The sequence below is a fragment of the Stegostoma tigrinum genome, chromosome 27, assembly GCF_030684315.1.
Source record: "Stegostoma tigrinum isolate sSteTig4 chromosome 27, sSteTig4.hap1, whole genome shotgun sequence".
NCBI classification, from domain to species: Eukaryota; Metazoa; Chordata; class Chondrichthyes; order Orectolobiformes; family Stegostomatidae; genus Stegostoma; species Stegostoma tigrinum.
Genome location: NC_081380.1, coordinates 503,180 through 526,858, shown reverse-complemented (window position 1 = coordinate 526,858; position 23,679 = coordinate 503,180). Strand labels below are relative to the sequence as shown.

Below are 23,679 nucleotides of genomic sequence, written 5' to 3'. Positions count from 1 at the left end.
CCTCATCTTTAACCGTCTGACAGTGCAGCACTCCCATAATATTAACCCGCTACCAGTGTGGCACTTGCTTACAATTGAACTTCTGACAGTGCACAAGTCCAACAAAATGATCCTCTTGAGTGTCGCACACACTCAATATTGGCCCTCCAACAGTGCAGCACTCCCTCAGGACTGACCATCTGACATTGATACGTGGATCGTGTAGCAATCCTGTAATATTGACCCACTGACACAGCAGAACTCCCTCAATATTGTTTTTCTGACAGTATTGCACTACTGATCCTTCGGCAGTGCCCCTTGATATCAATCTTTTCACATTAGACCACTCCCTCAGCACTAACTCTCTGAATGTGCAGCACTTCTCAGGACTGATTCTGTGATATTTCAGCACTCCCACATCATTAACCCTCTGACAGTGCAGCCCTCCCTTTATATCAACCCTCCAACAGTGCACTGTTTCCTTAATATTGGACCTCTGATTGTGTGATACTCCCTCAGTGCGAAACTCTGACAATACAGCACTCTCTCTGAAATAACTCTCTGATTAAGCACTTCCTCTGTGCTAACCCTCTGAAAATGGAGCTTTCTCTCATTACTGACCCTTTGCAGTGCTGCACTGCCTCAGTACTCACTCACCACAAGTGCAGCACTCCATTAAGAGTGATCCTCTGACAGTGTGGCACTCCCCTAATATTGGTCCACTGACTGTGTGGCACTCCCTTAATCCTGACCTGCTCGTGGTGCATCACTGCTCTAATATCAAACCTGCAGCTCTATCAGAGGGTCTGTCCTGAGCAAGTGCCCCATCGTCAGCATGTCAATTCTGAGGCAGTGCCTCTATATCAGTGAGTCAACATTGAGGTAGCTCCTGACGGTCAGAATTACGGGAGTGCCTCATATTTAGAGGGTCATTAACTGAGGGACAGCCTCATGATCAGCGGGTCAGTCTTTACGGACTGCCTTATAGCCAGTGTGTCAGTTCTGAGGCAGTGCCCTCAATGTAACAGATTTAGAAATGGGGTAGGGGGCACATGATTAGAAGGTCAGTAGTAAGCTATTGGAACTTTGTCAGAGGGTCAGTACTCAGCGAGTGCCTCATTGACATCGGGTCCATACAGAGGGTTTGCACTGAGGGAATGCTTCCTTGTCAGAGATTCAGAAGTGAGAAAGTGCCTCATTGTCAGAGTGACATAATCAGATAGCACTCCCTCAATTCTAAACCTTAATACTGACCCTCTGACAATGAAGCACTGCCTCAGGACTGACCCTATGATAATGAAGTGTTCCTCAGGATTGAACCATTGACGATGTGACTCTCCATTCGTGTTGACCTTCTGATAATGGGGTTCTCCTGAAGTACTGACCCTCTGACGGTTGTGCACTGCCTCAGTACTGACCCTCTAAATATCTGCCACTCGGTCAATTCTGACCTCCTTACGATGAGGCATTACCTCAATACTGACTGGGGTGCAGGTCTCTGGCACAGAGTCTGTCGCTCTTGCAACGAAGGGAAGTGGGTATAGGAGGAGAGTGTTAGTCATTGGGGACTGAATAGTTAGAGGGACAGATAGAAGGCTTGTTTGGAACCGAAGAGACTCACGATTGGTGCGTTGCCTCCAGGTGCTAGGGTCCGTGTTATCTCAGATAGTGTCTTTGGGGTCCTGAAGGGAGAGGGTGACCAGCCCCAAGCCATGGTCCACATAGGTACCAACGACATAGGTAGAAAGAGGGATAGGGATGTCAGGCAGGATTTCAGGGAGCTCCACTGGAAGCTGAGAGCTCAAACAAACGGAGTGGTTATCTCTGGTTTGTTACCCGTGCCAAGTGATAGCGAGGCAAAGAACAGGGAGAGATTTCAGCTGAACACGTGGCTGCAGGGATGCTGCAGGTGGGAGGGCTTCAGGTACATGGACAATTGGGGCTCATTCTGGGGAAGGTGGGACCTCTACAAACAGGACGGTATCCACTTGAACCAGAGGGGCACTAATATCCTGGGCGGGAAATTTGCTAGTGCTGTTCGGGTGGGTTTAAACTAGCTTAGCAAGGGGATGGGAAACTGTGGTGTAGTTTCAGTACACAGGAGAAAGAGAATAGGGAGGACATGGACAGGATCTCAGTGTCACAGGAGTGTGCTGGCAAACAGCAAGCTGAATTGAAGTGTGTCTCCTTCACTGCCAGGAGTATCCGGAATAAGCGAGGTGAGCTTGCAGCATGGATAGGTACCTGGGGCTTCGATGTTGTGGCCATTACGGAGACATGGATAGAGCAGGGTCAGGAATGGATGTTGCAGGTTCCAGGGTTCAGATCTTTGAGTAAGATCAGGTAAGGTGGGGAAAAAAGGGGGAGGTGTGGCTTTGTTTGTCGAGGACAGTATAACGGAGGCTGAAAAAGCTTTTGAGGAGGACTGGTCGACTGAGGTGGTATGGGCTGATGTCAGAAACAGGAGAGGAGAGGCCACGCTGCTGGGAGTTTTTTAATAGGCCTCTGCAAAGTTCCAGGGATCTGAAGGAGAGGATTGGCAAAACGATTCTGGGCAGGAGTGAAAGGAACAGGGTGGTCATTATGGGAGACTTTAACTTCCTAAACGTTGACTGGAAATACTGTAACTCTCGTACGTCGGATGGATGAGTTTTCGTCCAATGCACGCAGGAGCGTTTCCCGACACGGTACGTCGAAGGGCCGACAAGAGGGGAGGCCACACTGGATCTGGTACTTGACAGTGAACCAGGCCAGGTGTTTGATTTAGTGGTAGATGAGCACTTTGGAGAGAGTGACCATAATTCGGTTACGTTTAGTTTAGCGATGGAGTGGGAGAGGAACATGCCACAGGGCAAGACTTACAGATGGGGGAAGGCAATTATAATTGGGCAAGGCTTAGGAGGCAAAGAATGGGGTAGCAAAATGCAGGGGATGGGGACAATCGAAATGGGGAGCTGGTTTAAGTAACAGATATTGCGTGTCCTTGATAGGTATGTCCCTGTCAGGCAGGGGTCAGTGATAAGGTAGGGGAACCGTGGTTTACTAAAGAAATTGTATCTCGTGTTAAGCAGAAGAGCGAGGTTTATGTGATGTTGAGATGAGATGGATCAGTTGATGCGATGGAGAATTACAGATGAGCAAGAAAGGATTTAAAGAGAGAGTGAAGAAGAGCACGGAGGGGTCCTGAGCAGTCATTCGCAGGTAGAATAGAGGAGAACCGTCAAGTTTTCTCAAGGTATGTGAGGAATATAAGGATGACTGGGGTAGGAATAGGGCCAATCAAAGACAGAAGTGGGAAGTTGTGTGTGGACCGGGTAGAGATCGGAGAGGTGCTAAATGAATATTTCTCATCTGTTTTCACTGAGGAAGAGGAGAATATCATCGAGACGACTGAGATACGTGCTATTAGACTTGAAAGGATTCAGGTGAGTAAGGAGGAGATGTTATCAATTCTGGAAGGTGTGAAGCTAGATAAATCCCCTGGGCCTGAGAGGATTTTTCCGAGAATTCTCTGGAAAGCTCGGGAGGAGGTGGCGGAGCCCTTGGCTTTGATCTTTGAGTCCTCATTGTCTGCAGGTTTAACACCAGAGGACTGGAGGATTGCAAATGTTGTGCCCTTGTTCAAGAAGGGCAGGAGAGATGAGCCAGGCAATTACAGCCAGTGAGCCTTACGTCTGTTGCAGGAAAAGTTTTGGAAAGGGTTATAAGAGATAGGGTTTATAATCATCTCGGAAGCAACAATTTGATTGGAGATAGTCAACATGGATTTGTCAAGGGCAGGTCGTGTCTCACAAACCTCATGGAGATTTTGAGGAGGTGACCAAGCATGTGGATGAGAGAAGGCCAGTTGACGTAGTGCACATGGACTTCAGTAAAGCCTTTGATAAGGTTCCACATGGTAGGCTATTGGAGAAAATACGGAGCCATGTGATTGAGGGAGATTTAGCAGTTTGGATTAGAAACTGGCTTTCGGTAAAAAGGCAACCAGTGGTGTTTGATGGAAAATATTCAGCCTGGAGTCCGGTTACTCGTGGTGTGCCTCAAGGATCTGTTTTTGGCCCACTGCTGTTTGTCATTTTTATAAATGACTTGGACGCAGGCATAGGTGGATGGGTTAGTAAGTTTGCAAATGACACTAAAGTCGGTGGAGTGGTGGACAATGTGGAAGAATGTCGCATGTTGCAGGGAGACTTGGATAAAGTGCAAAATTGGGCGGAAAGGTGGCAAATGGAGTTCAATGTGAGGTGATTCGCTTTGGGAGGAATAATAGGAAGGTACAATACTGGGCCAATGTAAAGATTCTTGGTAGTGCGGATGTGCAGAGGGACCTTGGCGTCCATGTACGTAGATCTCTGAAAGTTGCCACCCATGTTGATAGTGCTGTGAAGAAGGCATACGGTGTGTTAGACTTTATTGGTAGAGGGATTGAGTTCCAGAGCCGTGATGTCATGCTGCAACTGCACAAAACGCTCGTGCGACCTGTTCTGGTCGCTCCATTGCGGGACGAATTCGGAAGCATTGGAAAAGGAGCAGAGGAGATTTACCAGGATGTTGCCTGGTCTGGAGTGAAGGTCTTATGAGAGAAGGCTGAGCGACTCGAGTCTGTGCTCATTGGAGAGAAGAAGGCTAAGAGGGCCTTTAATAGAAACATACAAGACGATCAGAGAAAGATGAGTCAGGGTGGACGGTGAGAGTCTTTTTCCTAGGATGATGATGTTGGCTTGTACGAGGGGGCTCAGCTACAAATTGAGGGGTGATGGATTGAAGACAGATGTCAGAGGCAGGTTCTTTCCCCAGAGAGTGGTAAGGGCATGGAATGCCCTGCCTGCCAATGCAGTTAACTCAGCCACATTCAGGGCATTTGAACAGTCCTTGGATAAGCATATAGATGATGATGGGATAGTGTGAGGGAACGGACTTAGATTAGTTCACAGGTTGGCGCAACATGGAGGGCCGAAGGACCTGTTCTGCTCTGTATTTTTCTATGTTCACAGATGACACGAAAATGAGTGAGAGAGTAAAGTCTGAAGAGGACAATGAAAATCTGCGGAAGGATGCAGAAAGTTTAAGTGAATGGACAAGGGCCTAGCAGATGGAGTCCAATGATGGTAGATGTGAGGGTATCCATTTTGGTAGCAATTATGGAAAAATGGAGTCTTGCTTAAATGGTGAAAAATTGCAGCATGCTGCTCCGCAGAGTGAGCTGGGCAGCCTTGTGTCTGAATCAGGTAGTTTGCAGATGCGGCTGGTAATTGAGACAGCAAATGGAATAGTGTCCTTCATTGCGAGAGTGATGCAGTTTAAAAATCGGGAGGGTATGCTACAGTTGTCTCGGGTGCTGGTGAGGCTTGGTTTGGAGTAGTTTGTGCAGTTTTAGTCTCCTCACTTGAGAAAGGATGTACTTGCACTGGAGGGGGTGCAAAGGAGGTTCACGAGGTTGATTCCAGAATTAAAAATGTTGCTGTCCGGGGAGAGATTGAGTAGACTAGGATTGCAGTCACTGGAATTTAGAAGAATGAGGGGTGATCTAATAGAAACTTTTAAAATTATGAAACAAATGGATCGGAAATTGTTTCCACTGATGGGCGAAATCCCAACTTGGGGGCACAGCCTCAAAATAAGTGTGAACAGATATAAAACTGAGTTGAGGATGAGCTTCTTCATCCAAAGGGTTGTGAATCTGTGGAATTCTCTGCCCACTGAAACAGTTGAGGTTCCCTTGTTGAATGTTTTGAAAGCCAAAACAGATAGATCTTTGAACAGGAAAGGAATTGAGGGTTATGGTGAATGGGAGGGGAAGTGGAGCTGAGTCCGCAAAAAAGATCAGCGGAACGAGCTGGAAGAGACAGATGGCCTACTCCTGTTTTATTTCTTATGTCCGTATGTCCTTAGATTGCCATCCATGTCATTCCTCCTTCCCTGGAATAGGCCAGTTCTGAACTGAAGAGTAGGTCTTTAAATAACTCCCACATATCAAATGTTGACTTGTTCAATAAAAGCTCCTCCCAATTAATACTGCTCAGCTCCTACCTAACACTGATGTAATTTTCCCTCCCCCAATTTCGTCCCTTCCCACAAGGTCCTGATTATCCATGGCTGTCTTAAAATGTAAGGAGATGCGATCGCCCATTTAAGAAGCTCCTGGTTCACTGTTTTTCCCAAGTGGGAATCAGCTACAGGCTTTCTTGTTCCACGATGGGAGAGGAAATGGCCTAGTGGTATTATTGCTGGACTGTTCATTCAGAGACTGAGATAACATTCTGGGGACCTGTGTTCAAATTCCAGCACAGCAGATGGTGGAATTTGAATTCAATATAAAAGAAAATCATGAATTAAGAATATAATGATGACCATGAATTCATTGCCAAATGTCAGAAAAACTCAGCTGGTTCACTGATGTGCTTTAGGGAAGGAAACTGCCACCCTTACATGATCTGGCCTATATGTGACTGCAGACCCACAGCAATATGATTGACTTTGAACTGTCCCCTAGGCAATTAGGGATGGACAACAAACACTGCGTAGCCAGGGATGTCCTCCTCCCATTAACAAATAAATAAAATTGGATTCTACATCTTCCGATCCAAGATCGTTTCTTGCTCTCATACTAATTTCTTCGCTTACAGTCACTTTCCCTCCTGCCTGTCTTTTTGGAATGTCGTACAGCCCTGCGCACTTACCTCCAGTGTTGATCTCCTTGTAAACATGTCTTTGTAATAGCTATAAAATCATGCCCGTCAACCTCGAAATGTGCTATTAATTTGTTGACTTTGTTCTGAATACAATGAGCACGCAAGCAAAGAGCCATGAATTTAGCTTTATCACTTGATTTCACCTCTTGACACTATTTACAGCTGTTTTCTGTTTGTACATGCTGCCTTTTCCAGTACCACGCTGAGGATTGTTATCCCGATAGTTCTTTCGTCTCAGTCCGTGTGTATTCCTGGGCGAATGTGCTCGTGTGGTCTCAGGAGTTGGGGAGGTCACGGCTCTGGGACAGCCGTTTCATCGCCCAATGCTGCAGTTAAGAAGAAAAGAAAATCTCTTGCTCTGAGCTCTGCAAACCTGGGCAATGTCAAAAGGGAAACAAGGTCAAAAGAATTTCAACAAGAATCTCAAAATTAACTGCTGAATTCATATCAACATTACGGGGATCGCCCAACTTAGTGGCCACAACATCCCACTTTCGATTCTTCACAAACAATCCAAAGGCTGAAGTATCCGTATCCCTCTTAACTTTTATGGTTTTTGAGCAAATTTCTTGTTTCTAACTTGTGCATATTTGTGGTGCCTTATGACTTCTTGCATTTAGCAATTGATAAACTCACTCTCTCACGAGTTCAGGAGAAGCTAGTTTTATAGAATCCCCAGTGTGGAAACAGGCCACTCAGTTCAACAAGCCCACAGCAACCCTCCAAAGAGCATCCCACCTAGACCCATCCCCATTCCCCTACTCTATCCCTGTCAGCCTGCATTTCCCATGGCTAATGTACCTAACCTACACATCCGTGGGCACTGCGGGTAATTCAGCATTGCCAATCCACCTAACCTGCACATCTCTGGACTGTAGGAGGAAACCAGAGCACCCAGCAGAAACCCACACAGACAAGGGGAGAATGTGCAAACTCCACACAGACAGTCATCCGAGGCTGGAATGGAACTCAGGTCCCTGGTGCTGTGAGGTCGCGTTACTAACGACTGAGTCACCGTGTCACCCTGAGTTATCTTGACTCCTTCTGAAACATAGGAAGGTATCCACAACCCAAAGATCCTTTTTAATCAGCTTAATTCGTACCAACTGAGGTGGATCTAGTTGGGTGTGTAAAGAAGGGGAGTCTTTCACGAGGGAACTTAACAATTTGGGAGACTCAGTCACCGAGGGAGCCTGACCCGAAGACTGGTCAAAACAATAATGATTCGATATGAATTAGTTAGAATGCAGCTGTTAACAGTAATCCTCCATTCCTATGTGGGAGCGAGATTTAACATTCAAAATCAAAACTGAAACTCTTGAACAAGGTAGTTCAAAACAGCCAGTTCTCTGATTGAGGTGGTTGACTCGCTCGCCGAGCTGGCGGCTTCTCATTCAGACGTTTCGTCACCATGATCGGTGACATCATCGGTACAGCCTCCAATGAGACGATGTTATTCTACTCTGTCTGGAATTGACACTGTCCAGTCTGTTACCATGAGTACTGTCATTTCCGGTTTTGATCTGTATGGGTTTGTGTGTGGGGGTCCAATTGTATCTGTTTGTTGGTTGCATTATGGGTGGAGAATCACGCCTCTCAGAGGACACTGCGACAAGGTAACCGTAGTAGCCAAGCCAAGCATAGACACGCACAGGAATTCCAAGAGGCATGGTTCTGCACCCATTCTCCAGCCTCACAAATTTGGTCTCTTCAGTCTGAATATGATCACTCAACCATATCCTTGATGACAAACAATAGAGTCTTACTTCCCAAAATCTACAAACAGGACTGTCCAGACAGATCCATTTGTTCTCATGATATCATCTTCTGCTGGAGGGATTCCGAAATGTCTGCATTCTTCCTCAACTGAGCATTCCTTGCATTCGTGGTTGACAGAGCTGTCAGCCATGTCCATTGTGCTGCAGGGTTCCCAAGCGGAATATGAGTTGCTGTTACTGCAACTTTGGGGTGGCATCATTTGTGGCACTGCAGGAGGCCCATGTTCAGTTTGGTTATGACTTTTGAGGAATGGATGGTCCCTTTGAGATTGAAATTGGAGAAAGATTTCAGGATTTTTTCATGTTCATGTCTTTCTGTTATGCCCCTAGGAAAAAAGCAATGAAAGTGCCGTTCATGTTTTGCACGGCGAGCTGCTGAATACTAACCGGTCTCACACCATTACCGTCACCTTGCCCTTGTGACGGCAGATATGGATAAGGTTCTCAAAGCTGATAGAAGATTGAAACCACTCTCGTCCTGTGACGATGGTAAGTTTCCCTTCTTTAAGAAAAAATGCTTGCAGCTGAATGAGCATAATATAGAGCATAGTGGCTCTGGTTAACACCGCTGTCTCAATTCCACCCTTTGGTGACTTTCTGTGTGGAGTTTGCACATTCTCCATGTGCCTGCATGGGTTTTCTCTGGGTGCTCGAGTTTCCTCCCACAGTCAAAAGATGTGCAAGGTTGGTGGATTGGCCATGCAAAATTTCCCAAGGTGTTCAGTGATGTGTCGGTTAGGTGAGTTATAGGTGGATGGGTCTGGGTGGGATGCTGTGAGGGGCAGCGTGGACGTGTTGGGCTGACGGACCTGTTTCCACACTGTAAGGGTTCTCTGATTCATGATTCTATGATTTTACTGAGTGCAAAGGTACAATATTGACTCGTCATATTTGTCTCACCTCTTTACACATTGACAAGAAAGCTTTAATGTCAGTTTCTATGCATTTGCCACTTGTCTGCTGTCTCTCACAAGGCTGACTATATCTCCTTCTCTAATGCGCCTCTCCTGTCCACTGACACTGAGAGGTGACACTTGCTTTTCATTTAGTACAATCAATAAAACAATAGCCTCCATATTACATCCAGCGGCTTCTCTTAACACTCACACATTGTTCTTTATTTCCTCCAGGTATTGACCACTCATCATTTCTAATTCCTCATCTCTTCTCTCGCTCGCTCTCGCTCGCTCGCTCTCTCTCGCTCGCTCTCTCTCTCTCTCTCTCTCTCTCGCTCTCTTGCTCTCGCTCTCGTGGTCTTTATCTCAGAGGTTCACAGTCACACGATGTTGCACATGCATATTCTGTCCCTCATGCACAAACACACTACACACACACAAAAAAAAGTCGAGAACACAGTCTCTCACGAACACACTCTATCACATTCTCACTCATTCATACTCCCTACTATCACACAGTCGTACACGGTCTTGCACACATTCTGTGGCACACTTGCATGCACTGTCGCAGGATCTTTTGCCAATGCTCTTACTCTCAAGTACACACACACTACCACAAATCTCTCCCTCACACACTTAGGTTTGCAAATTCACTTGCTATCAAGCTCACTCACACTTACAGACACACTCACTCCCTCATGCATGCTGTAACACTCCCTTCTTGTGCGAACTCCCTTTCACACACTCTCAAGCACAGTCACTGGCACACACATTCTGTCGTGCGCACACACACACTTTCATGCACTGTCTTTGCACTCTTGAGCACAATCATATGCTCATCTCTCTCTTGCACACAGTCAATTTGATTTGAGTCAGAGATAATGGCAACTGCAGATGCTGGAGAATCCAAGATAATAAAATGTGAGGCTGGATGAACACAGCAGGCCAAGCAGCATCTCTGATGAAGGGTCTTGGCCCGAAACGTCAGCTTTTGTGCTCCTGAGATGCTGCTTGGCCTGCTGTGTTCATCCAGCCTCACATTTTATTATCTTGATTTGAGTCATCATTGTCACATGTGCCCAGGTACAGTGAAAAGTTTTCTTCTGCATGCAGTATAGACAGGTGATATCAAACAAGGCGCATGAGTGAAACGGAACATAGTGACAGCTACAGAGAAGATGCACAGAGAGCAAGATCAAAATTAGATTTAAGCTTTTCAGTGTCCTATTCAGGTGTCCAATAACAGCGGTGAAGAAGCTGTTGTTGAATCTTTTCACGCATGTATACAAACTTTTTTTACATCTTCCCTTCAGAAAAAGGGAGAAGAGAGTGTAATTGGCGGGTGAGAAGGGCCTTTGATTATGTCAGTTTCTTTCCCGAGGCAGCGGGAAGTAGAGGTGGAATCAACGAATGGAAGGCTGGTTTGCATGATGGACGATGCTGTGTTCATGACTCTGCAGGTTTCTTGTGGTCGTAGGAAGAGCTGTTGCCAAACCATGCTGTGACATGCATCCAGATAGGATGCTTTCTCTGGTACATGAATGAAAGTTGACCTTGCGGACACTCCAAATTACCTTAGCCTGCTGGGGAAATAGAGACATTTGGTGTGCTTTTTTGCCGATTGCGACGATCTGGGTGGACCAGGAGAGATTGTTGGTGATCGACACTCTCAACTATCTCCACCTCAGCAACATCTCTCTCACTGTCTGATGCAGGCGCTCACACACTCACATTGTGTCACCTATTCTGTCTGTCTGTCTCTCCCTCTCTCCCTCATCGCCCATCTCTCTCTCACTCGCTCTCTCTCTCGCTCTCTCGCGCGCGCTCTCTCTCTCTGTCTCTGTCTCCCTCCCCCACCCCCCCAACCTCTCTGGCTTTGTCTCTCTCTCTCTCTCTCTTTTTCTCACATACCAACTCATTGCTCAGTATTCCATGGTATCTGAATTGTTGGAAGAATTAACTTAGACTGAGCGTGGATTTTCTCCCAAATTAGTTATGACAAAGCAGAACCAATTCTGCCTGGAAGAAGAAAGGCAGGAGCCATAATAATTAGGGATTGTTTTGCTAGAGGAACCGTGCTGTGATATGCATCCAGATAGGATGCTTTCTGTGGTACATGAGTGAAAGTTGCCCTTGTGGGCACACGGAATTGCCTTAGCCTCCTGGGAAGTAGAGACAACGGTGTGCTTTTTTGCTCATTGCGATGATGTGGATGGACCAGTGAACTAATCTAAGCCCATCCCCCTACACGATCCCATTATCATCCATATGCTTATCCAAGGACTATTGAAATGCCCCTAATGTGGCTGAGCTAACTGCATTGGCAGGCAGGGGGTTCCACATCCTTACCACTCTCTGAGTAAAGAACCTGCCTCTGATATCTATCTCAAATCTATTATCCCTCACTGTTGCTCATACAAGCTGACGTCATCATCCTCGGAAAAAGACCCACACTGTCCACCCTGCCTCATCCACTGATCATCTTGTATGTCTCTATTAAATCTCCTCTGAATCACCTTCTCTCCAATGAGTACACACCCAAGTCCCTCAGCCTTTCTTCAGAAGACCTTGGCTCCGGACCAGGCAACATTTCCTCTGCACCTTTTCCAATGCTTCCACATCCTTCCTGTAATGGGGCGACCAGAACTGTACGCAATATTCCAAATGAGACCGCACCAGCTGTTTGGACAGTTGCTCTGGATCTCAATCCCACTACCAATAAAACCTAAAACACCGGAAGCCGCCTTCACAGCACTATCAACCTGGATGGCAATTTTCAGGGATCGACATAGATGGACACCCTCTGCACAGCAACACTACCAAGAATCTTTCCATTGACCCAATATTCTGCCTTCCTATTATTCATCCCAAAGTGAATCACCTCACATTTATCCGCATTGAACTGCATCTGCCAGCTTTCCGCCCAATTCTGCAGTTCATCCAAGTCTACCTGTCACCTGCAACATTCTTCCACATTGTCCACCACTCCACCGACTTGAGTGTCATCTGCAAACTTAGTAACCGATCTACCAATGCCTCCGTCCAAGTCATTTATAAAAATGACAAACAGCAGTGGTCCCAAAACAGATCCTTGAGACAAACCAGTAGTAACCAGACTCCAGGCTGAATATTTTCTATCAACCACCACTGGTTGCCTCCTTCGCCAAAGCCAGTTTCTCATCCAACCTGCTAAATCTCCCTCAATCCCATGTCTCCATGTTTTCTCCAATAGCCTACCATGTGGAACCTTATCGAAGGCTTCACTGAAGTCCACGTACACCACGTCAACTGCCCGACCCTCATCCACGTGCTTGGTCACCTTCCAAAATTACTCAATGAGGCTTGTGAGACACGACCTGCCCTTGACAAATACATGTTGACTATCTCCCATCAAATTGGTGCTTGCTCGATGATTATAAATCCTCTCTCTTATAATCCTTTCCAAAACTTTTCCTGCAACAGACGCAAGGCTCACTGGGTTTATAATTACCTGGGTCATCTCTACTGCCCTCTTTGAACAAGGGCACAACATTTGCAACCCTCCAGCCTTCTGGTACTAAACCTGCAGACAATGAGGACTCAAAGATGAAGGCCAAAGGCTCCGCCACCACCTCCGTAGCCTCCCAGAGAATCTGAAAGTTTCGAAGGATGATGCGTTGTATCCGGAGGTTGGTGGGGTGGTACGTCAGGACGAGGGAGACTTTGTTTTGGTTGTTGTTGCGGGGTGGGGTGAGAGGGATTTGTTGCAGGAAATGCTGGAGACACGGTCGAGGGCGTTATCAACCACCGAGCGGGGCAAGTTGTGGTCCTTGAAAAATGAGGACATCTGAGATATACTGGAATAGAATACCTCATCCTGGGAGTGCAGATGCAGAGGCAAAGGAATGGGGAATAGGAGATCAATTGTTGCAGGAATATGGTGAGAGGAGGTGTAATCTTGGTAGCTGTGGGAATTGGTGGAGTTGAAATGGATATTTGTTTCTCAGTGGTTGGAAATAGAGTGGTCCAGGTAGGAGAGAGAGGTATCAGAGATTGTCCAGGTTAACTTCAAGTTCGGGAGGAAGGTGTTGGTGAAGTGGATGAACTGTTAGAGCCCCTTGTGGGAACACGAGGCGGTGCCGATACAGTCATCAATGTAACGGAGGAAGAGGTGGGGTTGAGGGCCAGTGTAGGTACGGAAGAGGGAGCGTTCCGTGTAACCTACAAAGAGGCAGGCATAGCTTGGGCCCATTTGGCTACCCTGGCCACCCCCTTTGTCTGTAGGAAGTGGGAGGAATTGAAAGAGAAACTGTTGAGGGTTGTTCAAGGACCGGAACTTGCCCCTCCTCAGTGGTCAAAAACGCCCTCGACCGTGTCACCCGCGTTTCCCACAACTCATCCCTCTCACCCGCACCCCATAATAACTACCAAAACAGTGTCGTCCTCGCCCTCACGTACCACCCCACCGACATCCGGATTCAATGCGTCGTCCTCCGACCCTTCTGCCAGCTGCAATCCGACCCCACCACCAAAGACATTTTTCCCACCACCCTTAGGTGACCCCCTTATCCGCTCCACACTCCCCTCTAGCACTCCCTGCACCCAGCACTTTTCCCTGCATATCCATAAATGTTGTCATCACAACGTTTAAAATTCACTGGTCCCGATACCTCCCCCCTCACCCCCATCCCAGGCCCCAGGAAGAATTTCCTCATCAAACAGATGTTTACCTGCACATCTGCTAATGTGGTAGACTGTATCCACTGTTGCCATTGTGGCCCCCTCTACATCGGGGAAACCAAACAGAGGTTTGGGGACCGCTTCACCTGTGCTCAGTTTGCACTAAAGAACTGCACCTCCCAGTCGCGAACTGTTTTGACTCTCCCTACCAATCCTCAGGTAACATGTCCATCCTGGGCCTCCTGCAGTGCCACAACGATGCCACCTGAAGGTTGCAGGAGCAGCACCTCATATTGCGCTTGGGAACCCTGCACTCCATGGTATCAATGTGGACTTCACAAGCTTCAAAATCACCCCTCGCCCTCCCGCATCCCAAAACCAGCCCACCTATCCCATCCTGCCACCTCAAACCCCACCCCCATTTCCTACCTCCTAACCTCTTCCCGCCCCGGAGACCTGTTCGTCCTCCCCGGACTGGCCTCTCCCCTCCCTCACCTCTGCTGGCTCCATCCCCACCTCTTTAACTTGTCTGTCTCCTCTCCACCTATCTTCTCCTCTATGCATCTTTGATCCGCCTCCCCCTCTCTCACTATTTATTTCAGAACTCTCTCCCCCTCCCCCTTTTCTGATGAAAGGCCTCGGCCCAACGTGTCAGCTTTTGTGCTCCTCAGATGCTGCTTGGCCTGCTGTGTTCATCCAGCTGCACACTTTGTTATCTTGACCAAGAGTGTTAGAGGCAAGTAAACATAGAACATAGAACAGTACAGCACAGAACAGGCCCTTCAGCCCACAATGTTGTGCCGACCATTGATCCTCATGTATGCACCCTCAAATTTCTGTGACCATATACATGTCCAGCAGTCTCTTAAATGACCCCAATGACCTTGCTTCCACACCTGCTGCTGGCAACGCATTCCATGCTCTCACAACTCTCTGCGGAAAGAACCTGCCTCTGACATTCCCTCTATACTTTCCACCAACCAGCTTAAAACTATGACCCCTCGTGCTAGCCATTTCTGCCCTGGGAAATAGTCTCTGGCTATCAACTCTATCTATGCCTCTCATTATGCGTTTATAAAGTCAATGTCAGTGCTGTGTTGTCATGATAATCAGGCAACGCAACAGGAATGTACAAAAGGTGACATCTCAGGTCAGACTCTGACTTGTAGTTTCGAGGCTTGTGTTCAGAATCTGTCTTAGAGTTTTAACCTTTATTTCAAAAGCAACAATTTATAAGATACCACACTGACTGTAACTACAAGTTGTGTGTTTCTTCAACAAAATATCTGCAAACCAACAAACATCCTGGATGAAGACTTATTATCTGACACTCCACTCACACCAGTTGTATGATGTTTTGATCTGTCTGCTTATCAATTGTGTGACTGTGTGTTTTCCTCCCTGACCGCACCTGATGAAGGGACTGCACTCCCAAAGCTTGTGTGATTTCAAATAAACGTGTCAGATTATAACCTGATGTCATGTGACTTCTGACTTTGTCTATCCTAGTCCAACACCAGCACCTCCACATTATAACTGTTTGGAACCAAGTCAGTGCAACAGGTACATATCGAACATTTGACTTCGGAAGAATGCCGAGTGCTGAAAAGTTCATTAATAACAAAGGATTTCTTCATTATGCCATCTATCGTAACATGCTGCGTCTCACAGTCACAATGAAAGGATGGCCACTTGAATTTAGCAGGGCCAAGAACAGTTATGGACATTTTTAGCATGGGAGGAGGCCATTCAACCTATTTTATCTGTCCCAGCTCTCTCCCAGCGCAACAAAATTAATCCTTCTCTCGAACTCATTCCACATATTTCACAGAATTGAAATATATAGGTACATACTTAAGAGATTTTAACATCAAGTGAGCAGTTCTCGCACTTCACCTTGTCACTAAAAATGGAAAACGTGACTTACAAGGAGTGGGTCTTTATTTTGTTTTGTTTTGATGATGAAGCAGATGCAAGTCCAAGTGCTGGAACTGGCGTCTTGAACTTAGCAACTGTTCAATGTGTATAAAATGAATTCTGTGCACATCTGCTAAAAGCAGTTTTATGGAAGGAAAAGGCACCAAAGAAGATTTGGTGTATTGTGCTTGATGCTATTATACTCCAACCTGTGAAAACAGAACTCTACAACTGTGAGTGTTGAGTTCTGAGAGGGTGCTATCTTGTTTGAATGTACATTGCTAAGCCTAGGCCTATTTTCCCAACAGCAAAATTGGTAATCCAGCAAGAAATGGATATTTCTCACATTTGTTGGCTGTAAGTGTCTGTTTAAAGTTTGAGTACAGTTTCCTTATATACAGGTGCTTAACCTGCTTTTACAGTTGGAACATTTGTTGTGCCAGTGAAAATTTTTTGAATGGTTTCACCTCCAATTTTCCTCTTTATACATATTTGGTATTTTTTTCAGGGTCAGGACTATCTTCAAAATCTGAGATTGGGTTTTGAAAGACAGCAGTCTTTGTTTTGGAGAGATAATGGGAACTGCAGATGCTGGAGAATGCGAGATAACAACGTGTGGAGCTGGATGAAGACAGCAGCATCTGAGGAGCACAAAAGCTGACGTTTCGGGCCGAGAACCTTCTTCAGAAAATGGGGAGGGGGTGCGGGTTCTGAAATAAATAGGGAGAGAGGGGGAGGCGGATGGAAGATGGATGGAGGAGAAGATAGGTGGAGAGGAGAGTATGGGTAGGGAGGCAGGGAGGGGATAGGTCAGTCTGGGGAGGCCGGACAGGTCAAGGGAGCGGGATGAGGGGAAATAGGGGTGCGGTATGAGGTGGGAGGGGTGATGGGTGAGAGGAAGAATAGGTTAGGGAGGCGGGGACGAGCTGGGCTGGTTTTGGGATGCAGTGGCAGGAAAGGAGATTTGGAAGCTTGTGAAATCCACACTGATAGCATTGGGCTGCAGGGTTCCCAAGCAGAATATGATTTGCTGTTCCTGCAACCTTGGGGTGGCGTCATTATGGCACTGCAGGAGGCCCAGGTTGGACATGTCCTCTCGGGAATGGGAGGGGGAGTTGAAATGGTTAGTGACTGGGAGGTGCAGTTGTTTCTTGCAAACTGAGCGTAGGTGTTCTGAAAAGCGGTCCCCAAGCCTCTGCATCGTTTCCCCAATGTAGAGGAAGCCACAACGGGGACAGCGGATGTTTTGGATATTTCTGAAGCATTGATTTTCATTCAGAGTTGGTTGGATTTTGCTGAAGCAATAGACGTAACTCACTATGACGTAGACAATGTCAGAGTTAATGTTTCGCGTCCTGTGACCCTTCCTCAGATCTCACTCTTCACTGATGCTGCCAGACCTGCTGAGCTTTTCCAGCAACTTCTGCTTTTGTTGCTGATTTACAGTGCCCACAGTTCTTTTGTTTTTTACGACACAGACAAAACTTGATCTCTGCAGGAAGCATGATGCTGCATTCTCCAACTTTCCTGCCTTTTTGTAATATAATATTGTCTTTTTAGGACAGAAGTGGCTTTTTTTGTTTGTTTTAACTTCCGCACATACTTTCTATGCAGGTTAAAAGTCTACACCTTTTCAGTTCTCTGCTGCATAATGAAGACTTGGAACAATTTTTTTTTATAAAGTAGAAAATCAGTGTGGTTCGTTTTCCAAAATGTGATTTGTAAGTGCAACACTTAACAGTGTGTTCATCAAACTATTGTTTCCTTTGATCTTTGTGTTGCAGAAATTTCTAGAATCATTTCATATATATTTTTCTTGATATATTTTAGCAGCTTTCCTGGAGCAAATCTGTTTTCCTTCGGATGAGACGACTTTCAGACATACTCCCTTTATTATGAGATTTAATTGCGGTAAAATGAGGAGGATTTTTATTCACTCAGACACACATGACTATATGTTGAAAGCATTGGAAAAAGCGTTCTGTTCGGACTGTCATGTTATCTGGTGTTTGTACCAGGCTTTCCGATTAAATGCAAGTGATTAAGGATGCTACTGATGCCACATGTTATTACAAGAAGAAATGAACATACAAGTAAGGATTTTATGCCACATTTATACATAGCATGGGCCATGCAGCATGGATGCAGTGACTGAGTGAAATGGGATGCAGTGACTGAGTGAAATGGGATGCAGTGACTGAGTGAAATGGGATGCAGTGACTGAGTGAAATGCTCACAGCGAATTGCCCCCTCCATCATGACCCGCTCACAGCGACTTGCCCCTGCAGTCCTGACCTGCTCACAGCGACTTCTCTCTGCAGACCTGACCCGCTCACAGCGACTCGCCCCTTCAGTCCTGTCCCAATCACAAGGACTTGCCCTCTCCGTCCTAACCCGCTCACAGTGACTTGCCCCTGCAGTCCTGACCCCCTCACAGTGACCTGCCCCCTCACTCCTGACCCGGTCTACATTGAGGAAACCAAGCAGAGGCTTGGGGACCGCTTTGCAGAACACCTCCACTCGGTTCGCAACAAACAACTGCACTTCCCAGTCGCGAACCATTTTAACTCCCACTCCCATTCCTGAGACGACATGTCCATCATGGGCCTCCTGCAGTGCCACAATAATGCCACCCGAAGGTTGCAAGAACAGCAACTCATAATCCGCTTGGGGACCCTGCAACCCAATGGTATCCATGTGGACTTCACCAGCTTCAAAATCTCCCCTTCCCCAACTGCATCCCAAAACCAGCCCAGTTCTTCCCCTCCCCCTACTGCATCACAAAACCAGCCCAGCTGTTCCCTTCCCCCGACTGCATCCCAAAACCAGCCCAGCCTGTCTCCGCCTCCCTAACATGTTGTTCCTCTCACCCATCCCTTCCTCCCACCTCAAGCCACGCCTCATCCTGCCTCCTTGACCTGCCTGTCTTCCCTGGACTGACCTATGCCCTCCCTACCTCCTCACCTGTACTCTCCTCTCTACCTATCGTGTTTTCTCTCCATCTTCGGTCCGCATCCCCCCCCTCCCTATTTATTCCAGTTCCCTCTCCCATCCCCCTCTCTGATGAAGGGTCTAGGCCCAAAATGTCAGCTTTTGTGCTCCTGAGATGCTGCTTGGCCTGCTGTGTTCATCCAGCTCCACACTTTGTTATGTTGGATTCTCCAGCATCTGCAGTTCCCATTATCAGTGGCATTTTCCTCTTCATCAAAGTTTGTGCAAAAGCAACACGATATGGGGCGGCACGGTGGCTCAGCGGTTAGCACTGCAGCCTCACAGCACTGGGGACCCAGGTTCAATTCCAGCCTCAGGCAACTGTCTGTGTGGAATTTGCACCTTGTCCCTGTGTCTGCATGGGTTTCCACCAGGTGCTCCGGTCTCCTCCCACAGTCCAAAGATGTGCACGCTAGGTGGATTGGCCATGCTAAATTGCCCGTAGTGTTCAGGGGCGTGGGTCTGGGTGGGATGCTCCAAGGTTTGGTGTACACTTGTTGGGCCAAAGGGCCTGTATCCACACTGCAGGGAATCTAAACAAACCTGTTCCCACATCTCCATGTTATAACCCTGCTGATCACTGCACACAGAGATGTTTGATAACAAAAGGATAACAATAATATTCAAACCTAGTGCTGGAGATGTATTTTAAATACACGGAGGCCAGTGTCGATCTCCAATTCAACTTTTATTTACAAATGAACTGTCTTCAACTTTAGCACTGCCTCATTCAGAGATAGTTGCCAGGGTGTCAGCATCTCTGATGCTCACACTTCTTATCTGTCAGCCAGGGCTCCCTGATTTGGGCTGTTAATATGGAACAATCGGGCAACTCATATTCTGTGAGGTTCAACTGGCCGACCTGGTCACAAACCAGCGCGGTGTGTTCATCGAAAATCAAACGTACTAGAAAGATACCATTCCAGACCAGTGTAAAGGAAGGCATGAGGCTAAACTGGGGAGGGAAGGGAACTGCTTATTGGGGGTGGCCCAGAGAGTAAAAGAAAATCGAATGGGAAGAAGACCATTTGAGACTGAGGGAGAGAGATGTAATTGCCTGAATGAGGCATTCCAATTGCGAAATGGATTTTTGTGTATACACCATGTTCAGTTTCCCCGATCTTCATCTGTACTCCTCTTTAAATCATTAGTATCTGAAATTTCTGTATCATTTCCAAATGTTCTGTCTCTAATGTTATGCTGTTGGAATTGGTTGAACTGCAGAGATATTATTTATTTGCACAAATGTGTTCAGTGAAATGAGTTGCATGCTATATATGTATTATTCTTCCTGATTCTATTGTATGCATACAAATTAAAGTTAGTTCCACTTTTGAACAACAAACTGCTTTTAGATGTCTGATGTATCTCATTTGCCTGCCACTTACTCTTGTTGATGAGTTGTGTTTCTGTTTGGTGAAGAAATATGAATGAGCTGGAGCACTAATGGCAATGCCCAATGTGGTGATCTTCCAACATTGCAGCTGGAAGGTGGGGCAGGAAGGGGGATGGGTTTCACAAGCACTGTCACAGAAGGAAATGCAGAGACAGGTGATGTATGTGGCAGCACCGAGACAGTGAGGAGAATGAAATGCAATGAAAGGGGAATCTGGCTGTTGTCTCAAAGGCACGGGCTGAAGGGAAGAGGACAGAAAGGATTCACTCAGAGGAAGAGAAGATCAGACTGGACTGACTGTGAAACAGGCAGTAATCATTGGCAAGTTACTGATAGGAGGGTGAATCAATCGGGCTCACTTTAAGACTGTTTACAGTTACCATATAGTTTGTGGGAGCTGTGTAGATCAGGCCAGGCTCATAGAGAAACGCTTCCCGGAGTAATTAACATGGAGACCCCACTGGGAAAGAGTGAGGGGTTGGCCGTCCGGCTTCTCCTGCTGCTGGTGATGTCCAGGCCAGTCATTCTGGCCAGAGACTTCAGCTGCATCATCGGCACGAATGAACAATATGGAGGGTATGACAGTGAACTGGACTCGATGTCCAGATTTCTGATGGAAACGGTTAAAGTTGCCAAGCTGCATAACATCTTCAGCACCCCTGCAGACTGAGCATAGAGTAGAAACGCCTGGTCATAGCCAGACGGGTCTATACACCCATTGGATAGATTTCCTGTTTGCGCCCACACGTCCTCGATCACATCCATTCAAGTCAAGCTGGTGTTCTTCTCTGACTGCTGCCTCCTGCTGGCTGACTGTCACCTACAGGATGACCAGCGGGCTGGCAAGGGAACATGGAAGCTGACCCCAGAAAAACATTTAGAAGCTCAAAAGAGAGCACACAGGTTGGAGAACGATGAAGACCCTTTTTGCACTTGGTGGGAGGCAGTCAAAGCGAACACCAAGAAGTTCTTTGTCCTGAAAAGTGTTCAGAAGGTGAGAGAGAGTTGGGCAAAACTGTTCAAACTCCAGAAACCCGTGCAAAACCTACTCTTACTACAGACAATCGGGTCAATGTCACGAAGGAGCCCCAGGAGGTGTGGAGGCAGGAAGCCCCACTCTCTGCCTTGGAGGCCTCCAAGATAATCTTGCGGTTCAGGGTCTGCACTGTGGAGCAAGAGAGAATAACAGTCAGAGACAGACAGCACTGAAACAGACCGTTTGCTCCAACTTGTTCATGCTGACTCGATATCCTAAATAAATGTAGTCCCATTTGCCAGCATTTGGCCCATATCCCTCTGAACTCTTCCTATTCATTTTCCCATCCAGATGGCTTTTAAATGTTGAAATTGTACCAGCTTCCAATCCTCTCTCTAGCAGCTCATTTCATACATACACCACCCTCTACATGAAAATAATGTACCTTAAATCCCTTTTAGATCTTTCCCCTGTTACTTTAAACCTATGCCCTCCAGTTATGGACTCTCCCACCCCAGGAAACAGACAATGTCTATAAACCCTATCCATGCCTCTCATGCTGTTACTAATCTCGATCAGGTCATCCCTCAGCCTTTGATGCTCCAGGGAAAATAGACCCAGTCTATTCAACCTCGTCCTTGAGCTTTAACCCTCCAACCCAGTCACCATCCTTGTAAGTCTTTTCTGAACCCTTTCCGGTTTCACAACATCCTTCCCACAACAGGGAGACTGGAATTAGATACGGTATTCCAATGGAGGCCAAATCAGTGCCCTTTAAAGCTGCATGTGACCTAATGAGATGTGTTCACATTCCGTCTTCTTGAAGATGCTAAAGGAGAGCTCTGTGCTCAGCAGCCTGAAGGATGAACATAGCTCGATAAGTTTGTCTCAATCAGACATCCTGAAGCTCAGCAAATCCTTTCAAGCCAGTCCGTATGACACTCTGATCACAGCCAGCGCAATGACACCCAGACATTCCTGTCCTCGATCCTGGGGGTCTTCGACAACACCAAGCAGGAGAGCCTCGACCGACCATTATCTCTGGATGAGCTGGAGAAGGCCTTCGAGTCCTTCGAAAAGAATAAAACTCTGGGAAGTGATGCCTTTCCAGCCGAGTTGTATTCAGCTCTTTGGGAGTTGATTGGCCAGGGCCTGCTGGAGCTGTACGACAGTATGCTTCTGTCAGGTACTATGAGCGAATCCATGAGGAATGGTATCATCACCCTGACCTGCAAGTGGAAGGGATTGAGGGAGGAAGTTAGAAAGCAGCGACCAATATAATTGGCGAATGTAGCCTACAAAATCCTGTCTCAGTCATTTGTAACTGGGTCAGGTCTGCTCTGCGATTGGTGACTGACCCTGACCAAACCTGTGCTGCAGCGGACAGGACGATCTCTGAGAGCCTCGCGCTCCGAGGGATACGATCACCGGCAGGCAGAACAGAGGGGTGGATACCTGCCTCATCAGCCTGGACCAAGAGAAGGCCTTTGGCAGGATATTGCATACCAAGATGGGCTTTGGGGAGAGAATCTGCAATTGGGCCCGACAGATCTACCCCGACATCATTAGCGCAGTCTCAATCTGCGTATGGGAATCACAGAGCTTACCCATCAGATCCAGGGTCTGGCAGGGCTGCCCACTCCCTCGTGCCTTTTTGTGTGCTCTATCGAGCCCTTTGCTGAGTCCATCAGTAAGGATGTGAGCCTGAGAAGTGTGATTATTCCAGGTAGAGCGGGCCTGCAGGTCAAAGCGTCCCTGGACGATAACGATGTCACCAATCTCTGCTCAGCCCCAGTGTCAGTGCGCAGGTTCATGAGCATCTGTGACCCTTTCAAACCAGCCTCGGGAGCCACGGTAAATCGAGACAAGAGTGAGGCCATGTCCTTTGGGATCTGGCCTGAATGATCCTTCATTCCCTTCACCGTCAGGGCAGATTACCTAAAAGTGCTGGGCACACAGTTCAGAGAGCCTGGGGCGTGCAGAAAGCCTTGGGAGGTGCACATTGTGGGTAAAATCCTGGTCATCAGGTGTGAGGCACTCTCTCTGTTGTTGTGCAATGCACAGTTCTGGCCCATCACCCACACTGCACTGTTTCCCTCATCCGAGCCATCTTCCATTCCTACTGGAAGCCTAAGATAGACCGTGTCTGCAACAACTCCATGTACTAAGCTCTGGCTAAGTGGGGGAAGAACGTACCCAATGTCACCCTCATCCTGATGTCCACCTTGTTGTGCATTAAGCTGTGTGTAGACTCTCAGTACGCAAAGACCAAGTGTCACTAGGTACTGAGGTACGACCTGATCCCAGTGTTGCGAACGAAGGGACTGGCCTCTCTGCCACGGAAAGCTCCAAGTATTTGGACCGTTCTGTAACATATGTCCTTTGTTGTGAAATT

The 23,679-nt window shown here is 47.1% G+C and overlaps 1 long non-coding RNA gene across 11 annotated transcripts in view; it reads left to right on the top strand.

Annotated features, from left to right (window-relative positions):
• Positions 1-20,238, top strand: part of LOC132211037 (uncharacterized) — an 86,844-nt gene extending 66,606 nt beyond the window's left edge. For 8 of the 11 annotated variants that reach the window (XR_009447342.1, XR_009447338.1, XR_009447337.1 and 5 more), the window contains 2 exons: positions 8,780-8,938; positions 16,430-20,238. This is a non-coding gene — a long non-coding RNA (uncharacterized LOC132211037). Of the gene's footprint in view, positions 1-3,344; positions 3,405-6,866; positions 7,071-8,779; positions 8,939-16,429 lie in introns of all 11 variants that reach the window. The other 3 variants (XR_009447340.1, XR_009447341.1, XR_009447336.1) reach the window with 3 other exon arrangements.
• Positions 20,239-23,679: the final 3,441 nt, after the last annotated feature.